The sequence below is a fragment of the Stomoxys calcitrans genome, chromosome 3 (genome assembly GCF_963082655.1).
Source record: "Stomoxys calcitrans chromosome 3, idStoCalc2.1, whole genome shotgun sequence".
Taxonomy (NCBI): domain Eukaryota; kingdom Metazoa; phylum Arthropoda; class Insecta; order Diptera; family Muscidae; genus Stomoxys; species Stomoxys calcitrans.
The window spans coordinates 109,518,871-109,525,953 of record NC_081554.1 but is presented as its reverse complement, the minus strand read 5'-3'; the positions used below and the strand labels follow the sequence as shown (position 1 = coordinate 109,525,953).

General features: G+C 37.8%; 1 long non-coding RNA gene across 1 annotated transcript; it reads left to right on the top strand.

Moving 5' to 3' along the window:
* The first annotated feature begins 2,281 nt into the window (after window positions 1-2,281).
* LOC106091131 (uncharacterized) lies at window positions 2,282-3,614 on the top strand. Its single transcript, XR_001221958.2, has 2 exons — window positions 2,282-2,517; window positions 2,637-3,614. It is a non-coding gene; the product is annotated as an uncharacterized LOC106091131 (long non-coding RNA).
* The last annotated feature ends 3,469 nt before the right edge of the window (window positions 3,615-7,083 follow it).

The following is a 7,083-nucleotide window of genomic DNA, read 5'->3' as shown; positions in this document are numbered from 1 at the left end:
AAAATGTTGTAGCCTATTAACTATTTTCTTTTTTAATAAATAAAAATTTACGACTATTCGTTCTGTCGTACTAAAAAATGTTCTTAGAATGAAATGTTTTCAAAAGCAACTACACAAACAGTCAAAAACAAATAAAATATTTGAAATAATGTGAACTACCAAAAAATTACAGTATTTCCTGACACAGTGGAATACTAACCATTTTACAGAAACAAGACTTATGGGACCTCACACTCTGTCCTCTAGCTTTGATCCATCCATTCAATATGATCTTCCAGATGGCAAAACTAGGGTTCCATCAATCCAAGACTGTGCCGATGGCAGCAGTGCCTCACATTCGACTTCAAGGTTCACCTCAGGCATCCGATCGGAAACCTCTTCCCTTCCTTCCATGTTTCATATCGTCGCCTCGATTATACCGCTATGGTATGAGCTGCTCCCATCCTCAATCCATTCTCCCATCGCCTTAAGTCTGATAACCGCAATGGCTGCCTCACACTTAATCTGTATGTCATTGGGTCGGATATCTAGAATAGTCTCCAGTGCCCTAGTGGGCGTCATCCTCATCGCTCCTCCTATGCTAAGACAACATGTTCTCTGAACCTTTTGTATGGTCCTTGCAATTTTTTTTTTGCTTCTCCTAGTCTTTCCAATATTGAGATTGTCTCGTTATCGGGCCCCTGTTTGTTGGGCGGTGTTGAGTCACCTGCCACTGCACGGCCTGATGTCGCAGAATGAAAATTTCTGCCTATCCTAGTCTTCCCTATCTCGAAAAAGACAGCTTTGCTCCCGTAGTGCGCCATGTCTTTAGTTTAAGCCAAACTTGTCATCAATATTTGATCAATGCCAACCACAAAGAGAGTTCCTTCCTCCTTTTCCTCCCTGACCTCCCACTTCTCTGCGACCAAACATTCGTTTTGCTTACTCAAGAATCCCAACATGCGTTCCATCGCAAATTTACTGCCCCATCCATTGATGAAGACTGTAGCCTTTGTGAGCTGGCCTCTGACGAGCTGTTTGACGGTATCAATACATTCCGCCGACGCAAAACGCAGCGTAAAGATGTCCCCTCTAAACTCGCAGCTCATCATTTGTATGGGTGGACCCTCTACAGAGTTCCATGTTCCTCTTGGGACCGATGATCTGGTGGAATCCTACCGGATGCACAGCCGATATTGATGACTGCATAAGTCAGCTCATCTCTGTTGTGCTTCCTTGCCACTCTGGCTTAGCAGATGGTCGCTAAGCCGTGATGGCTGTGGCCTCATATTGGAAGTTACAGTCCTCCATGAAGGTTCAGGGACCGTGCGCGCTTCCTTCGTTCCTGTTCCAACTTTGTCTACCTCCGCAGGACACTGTCTGTAGTCTCCATTGGGGGATGGCTGGCTTGGTTTTCGCAGAGTACTTGAAAGCGGGGAGCTCTTTTTCTTCTTCAGTATGTTAGCAGTGTTATGCTCTTCGGGAGGTCTGATTTTTTTTCCAGTTTCCGTAGAAGTGCTTGAAATGTCAGTTCTAACCCTTCCAGTATCCTGCACCGATTACGCTGCCGGTATACTCCTCTGTTTCCGTCGTCGTGCACCGGATCGCTTTCTCGGTCTGCTTGTGAGCTTAGCAAAGCCAACGCTCACTTCTGCTGTCATCCCGATGCCCTCATCTCTCGATTCGGCTGCGATGACTGTTTCATTGACACAGTCGCTGTCTGAATCCGAGTCCGAAACACCACCTTTACTTAAAAGCTGGGAACGAACTGTACATCCCTCTGGTTTATTAATTAGTCTGACGATTAGTTGTGCGCTTGAAGCATTACTCTCAACTACAGGTGCCAAGGCACCCATACCTATAGGAGGAGAGGACAACACGCTACGGTCTGACTCCAACACCGTAGATGTTGAGTCTTTGGAGTCCATTTCTAGCTTACTCCAAAAAGCTTTAAATTTTTTTCGTAATAGATAGTACGGATTATATATCCGTATCTCGGAATATTATTTTTTCTTTGAGAAGCGAAATAAAAACACGTCCGTTTCACTCAACGGCTACAATACGAGCCCAAGAAAGACGAAAAATTTGGAGCCAATATTTTGCCAACCATGGATGAATACATGGACAAATTAAAGTTATTCATTTCGAATTTGGCAGAAACTGTTCCTTGTACTAGAGAATACCATCATATTGATTACTTTACTCAAAATTGTCAGTCAAATGATAAGGACCCATAAATCAGAAAGCTGTTATCTCCGCAATATGGCAGTTATCAATGGTAACCCATCTGACAATGACAATAACTATGGCAACATTTTTCGTAGTGACAGATTGGAACGAATACTTGGTATTCATTAATTTCTAGCAACAGAAGTTTTTTGTTCTTGTTTGCAATTGGGTAAATTTAACAATCATGTTTTCAATTGTAAAAAGATGCCCACTATGATATGTACCTACAATGTATACACGCCGTATGGGCTTTGGTGCGTCTTAATGATCACGAGGAAACTGCTTATGGAGAAGGCCTTGAAATATGGGGTAAGTTGTGAGGTGGAATTGTCGGCAAAAGGTTATAACCAGTGGAAGTACTGGTTGGAAAAACTGTTGAGGTTGATGGAAACTGCGAATCCAATATGTTATTCTGTTGGTTTATGTAGCAGCAAAGTGGACCCGTATTTCATTGTGGATACAAGCCAGGAGGCTATGGCAATGGTACCATATTGGAGAGTGGAGAATGTGAGTGGTGTAAAAATAATTTTTGCAATAGGCAAGACAAGCTGTGCCCCGAAACAGCGAAAAAGCTCCACAACTAGAACGGCAGGCAGCCATAAAGTGTGTACAAGTGCAAGAGAAGGCGGATTCATATTTCCAGAATGAGGTGCAACCGGGTATTAAGAAGGATGAAATTGGCTTAAGGCTGGCTGAAAGGTTTTGTTAGTGCCTTTTAAATGTTGATAGATTTTTCATTTTCAGAAGACCGTAACGGATTATAGCTTGGTGTTTGGGAACATCCATAATACAGTGTTCAATGGAGGAAATTAAGTGCTGTCAAATACTTAATTGTATATGCTTTGTCGTGATGTGGGTACCTAACGCCGGCCAATTCTCGATTTGGTCAGACTAAATGATGAAGCCTCTGCTGTTGGAAGGGAAGCCTCCCCCTCTGGGTCAGTTCACGGGGGTGGCGATGTTGTTTACGGCAACCCTACAGAGACGGCAACCTCGCTTTTGTAAAATTCTGGTTCAAATGTCAGCTAAATCGAAAATAGCCAAAAATTCCCAAGCTCTTGCCAAATTTCTTAATTTGGTTTGTATTTTAAGACAATTTCTTGTATAAATAGACCCTTCGGGCACTTACGGGTTATTTCTCTTTGTGTAACTAAAAAAACATGTGAGTTGTGTCTTGTATATTATTATAGCGTTTTTATTGATATTTGTTAAAGTGTTAAATTGTAAATTTTGAAAATGTTTAACTTTATTGTTCTTGTGAATAAACGCATATAAATGTCTCACATCAATTCAAAATAACATCAGCACACACATAAACCAAATGTAAAATCTTAATTTAAACACAAATCACTCGAAATAAATACATCAATAAAACCAGCAGTTTTTTCCATAATTTGAAACACAAACCATCCATCATCTTGTTATTTTTGAAGGCCATCCGGGTGTGGGAAGTTTATTCATGGTGCACAAAAAGGGAAGCAACAGGTGTTTTATTCGTATTTTTTACCAATATTTCGACCACCACCGGTGATCTTCAAAAGGGTTTGAACTAGAAATTTAACAAGCTAGTAATTTTGCACAAAATAAAAAAAAATAAAAACATTTATACATTTGAAAATAATTACATTTTGAAACAAAACAATCGACTTTTCCTTTACAGCGCACAAATTCGACTAAAGCTCTCTCATCTTTGTCCGTATTTTTGTACCAAATTCTTGTAATTCTTGTGCACAATTCTGTTTCTTGCGTTTGTTTTTAGGTGTATCAATAGTATGTACATTTCTAAAGTAAATCGTTTTTTCTGATTGGATTCTCGTGCTTGTACGTCAACGTCTTTAAAATGAGGTGTATGCCCTGTTAAAGTGCAATATGCAGTGCAGTGTTTTGTTCTAAAGGTTTGTCTCTCATTTTCTGGTCAGATTTGTGTCTTTAATTTCGTTTTAGTTGTTCTCACATATGTCATCCCCGTTACATTAAGACTTATAAACTACATTTGATTTGTTTTGCTTTTTCATCTTGGATTTAGTCCTGTTAAAGAGACTACTTAATGTGTTGTGGCTTTTTAAGGCAAGCTGGTATTTTTCCCTGTTGTACATATTTGAACAGATAATCCTATTCGAAAACTCTGGAATATATGTCGTTTTCTTGAAGATTTTTGGTGTTAGTTCCCTTTGGTTGTTCTCCGTTCTTTCTTGACGAATTTTATAAGGTCCTTAATAGTGTTGTTTGGGAAGTCATTTAACCTGGGTATTTGTTGAATTCTCCTTTCGTTTTCTTGTTGATATCTTTTGTCACTGATTTTAAGTACTCTGCCGATGAAATTATTAACGATTTGAATGATAATTTATTAGTCTCCCAGATGTTTTATCTTTTTGATACCAATTTAATTTTAGCTTATTTTGATATTGATTGGACATGGTGTCAAGATATGGCAATTTGTTGCCTGTTTCACATTCCATTTGGAACTGAACTTGGTGGAAGGAATTTAGAACTTGTAGAGTATTTTCTACTTCCGTTCTTTCCTATACACAAAATATGTCGTCCACGTATTTGGTCAGAAATCCTAGTTTTTTTTTTCATTTTCTCAATTGATGCGTTTAATAAGGTTTGCACCACAATATTGACGATTATCGGCGAGATGGGCGAACCCATTGGCATGCCTTTCTATTGCTCATACAATTTTTCATCATATGTAAAATATCTAGAATCCTTTATGCATAATGTTAACAATACTACAAATAAATCTATTTTCGGTTATAGTATTTAAAGCTAAATTAACCGGTATGCTTGGAAATAGACACAATGTCGAAAGATATAACTACCTCATTGTCTCTGATTTCCTTGTCATTAATTTTTGATTTGAATTCTATCCCATCTTTTATGTTGTATTGTGAATCTCTAGTCAAGTTATTTAATAAGTCTGTTATCCCATGTTTCCACTTGGAGCAAAACTAGATTTGCGACGAGATTTCGGAAATCTGGTGTTTTGCAAAGAGGTTTTCCATACATTTTCAATGTGTGCAAATCTACTTGTTTAGGGAGATTGGAAGCAAGTCTCCTTCTAAATTGAAATGCAACACTGCGTTTGCATTGAATACCGGTTATTGTTGGGATTTTTGGGCAGCAAATTTTCCGTAGCATCTGGTAATTTTTTATTGAAATTATAAAATTTAGTAGTAATTTAATAAAATTGTTTCACAAAGCCATAAATGGACTTCGTTCAAAAAAGTGCGTATACCAAGTCAAAGGGGAGATCAATACCTCCAATTTTCGTAGAACAATCCTTCTAGATTTCTATTTTGAAACTGTAAGGCAGAACATTGAATCCAGCTTGGAAGCCATAAATGGACTTCATTCAAAAAAGTGCTATGCCAATACAAAGGGATCAATACCTTAAATTTGATGGGCTACGTATATCCCAGAACTGTTTTGTAAAACAATCCTTCCAGATTTCTGTTTTGAAACTGGAAGGCAGGACACAAATTCAGTCTATAGGCCATCAAGTGCGTACACCAAATTAAAGGGGAGATTTTGAATCTGTAAGGTAGAACATTAAATCCAGCCTGGAAGCCATAAATGGATTTCGTTCAAAAAAATGCGTACACCAAATTAAAGGGGAGATCAATACCTTAAATTTGGCGTGGCACACATATCCCAGAACTGTTTTCGTAAAACAATCCTTCCAGATTTCTATTTTGAAACTAGAGGGCAGGACATTAATTCCAGCCCGGAAGCCGTCAAAACAGAGATCAACACCTTTAATTTGGTTTACAAGGCATACCCAAGAACTGTTTTTCGTACCAAGATCCTAACTTAACAAACATTTTGTTGCAATTAGAAGTTTGGCGATCGCTTTTATTTTACGTAAGAAAACGACTTGTTGCGCAACGACGTTCTCTTTTTGGGCGTCGTGGAACGTAAATTTCCTCTAGATGAAACAAGTTATAGCGAAATGAATACTTGTCATCAATATTTTCCTCTAATTTTTTTTATATGGAGTTTCACCGCAAAAAATGAATTTAGTACCAACCTTAACTTATAAAAAAATTTTCTTAAAAGTATTGTGTTTTCATTGAGATTCTTGTAGTGTTTTAAAAAAGTATGTTAATTCCAAACCATCATGACGAACGCAAGTTAAAATTTATTATTTTCTTAAATTTATTTTTGTGTGCGCCCGTGTTGTCTTTTATGCTTCCTCTTATTGAGAAAATTGTCATTCACACGGCAATGTTGTAACAGGTTTTGCCGTAGGGGAGATTTATATGTTGCAAAGTGACATGCAACATTTGACATATGATAATTGTAAGGTAATTCAGAATTAAAAGCACTCACAAATTTCAATATATTCGTGGATGATTCCATGTTGATCTGGAAACCTATATGACAGGGACGGGTTTGTTGCACGATACATTATTCACACAGCTCAGTTGCGTTTGCATATAAGGATAATCGTCAGATGATTTGACATGTGGACATTCCTACTGAGCATATATTATATGGGTATATGGCTATCCTGGAATTGACGGCGTATATGTCAATGTGGCGTTTCTAAGTGATCCTAAGGAAGCGGGGGTTCTTTTTGAGTCTTGGCAGCATCGTGAACAGTTAATTGAATCCCAAAAGAAAGAAAAAAGTGATTAGACAAGTATTTGTAAACTACCTAGGGTAAGGAAAGATTTTTGTGATTTATTAAATTTGGACAAAATGACTTCAAAAATATATATGATAAGAAAAAGGACTCAAAGAAATGAACGAAAAAAGCCACAATGTGTATGAATTTTGCTAATGAAAATGTAAAACAGGAAATTGAATGAAGGAACGTGGAAGCTGACTTTGTTAATAAAAAAATAAATGTTCGTCATCCTCTTCTATATG